Here is a 1,035-nt window from a genome sequence, read left to right as displayed (position 1 = left end):
TTGCTTGCTGATGTATAGATGGTGTAGAAGAATTTTTAGGGCATTGCTGGCAATAGTGATTTCCTTAGATGGGTATTGAGGTGCGAGGGTTGAAGGTGGATGTCTTTCAGGGATAGATGTCCAACAGGTAGGAGACAGTGTGTTCCAATAGGGGAGGCATTTTGTGGAGGGATGGACAATGGGTATCTCCTGAAAGAGGGGAATCGGGAATGGGGGTGTGGTGTGGTGCTGTGGCATCTCATTAGACACAGGCTGCCCAGAGACAGCCAGAGCAGCTTTCATAGCTCCAGGGGTCTCTGCCCTGGGCATGCTGCCTCTGAGGCCATAAGCCCTGGCTTCAGGGGTGTCTGATTCCCACAATCTGGAATATGGTTGTTCATCTCACTGATGGTAACAGCGGTGGGAGGGCCTATTTGAATAGTTGCATTGATACCATGGCATTTCTGCATATTGATTCAGTACAAGAGTGGAGCCTCTCCCACATTTCCACCACTAAACACCTCCTTATCATCCCAGGTGGTCAGCATTCCCTACTCTGTGAAAATAGCCCCTTATCACTCTTCAGTTACTCCCATGTTTATCAGTAGCCAGATGATCCTTTTAAGAATACATGGTGTTAATCTGCTCAACATACCTGACTTACTCCTCTCACTCAGATTGCTTCCTGTAGGCTGCAGGCGGGTCCTGGAAATGCCTTAGTCTCTCACCCTGTGGTCAAGGTGTGCTCTCATTTACAATGACTGATCAATTTCTATTTTTCTGCTTAGGACATGTGAAGAAGGCAAGGGAAGAATGCAGTGTTTTCCATTGTTCCAGAGGTTGCCAATGGACCTGAGGTTCCTGCAGGCTGCCTGTCCCGAGCCAGGGATTGACACACAGAAGATGAGGAAAGGGACCTCTGCCTCTTCTCTATTGCTCACTCCTGGCAAGCACACCCACCTTCAGCTCATCAAAGTTTAGGAGCTGTGGTTGTGTATTCACAGTCATCAGAAGAAGTATGATATGAATTAGAACACCCACCTTTTCCGATCTGAG

This window comes from Sciurus carolinensis, unplaced genomic scaffold (assembly GCF_902686445.1).
Source record: "Sciurus carolinensis unplaced genomic scaffold, mSciCar1.2, whole genome shotgun sequence".
NCBI lineage: Eukaryota > Metazoa > Chordata > Mammalia > Rodentia > Sciuridae > Sciurus > Sciurus carolinensis.
This window is presented reverse-complemented; position numbering follows the sequence as displayed.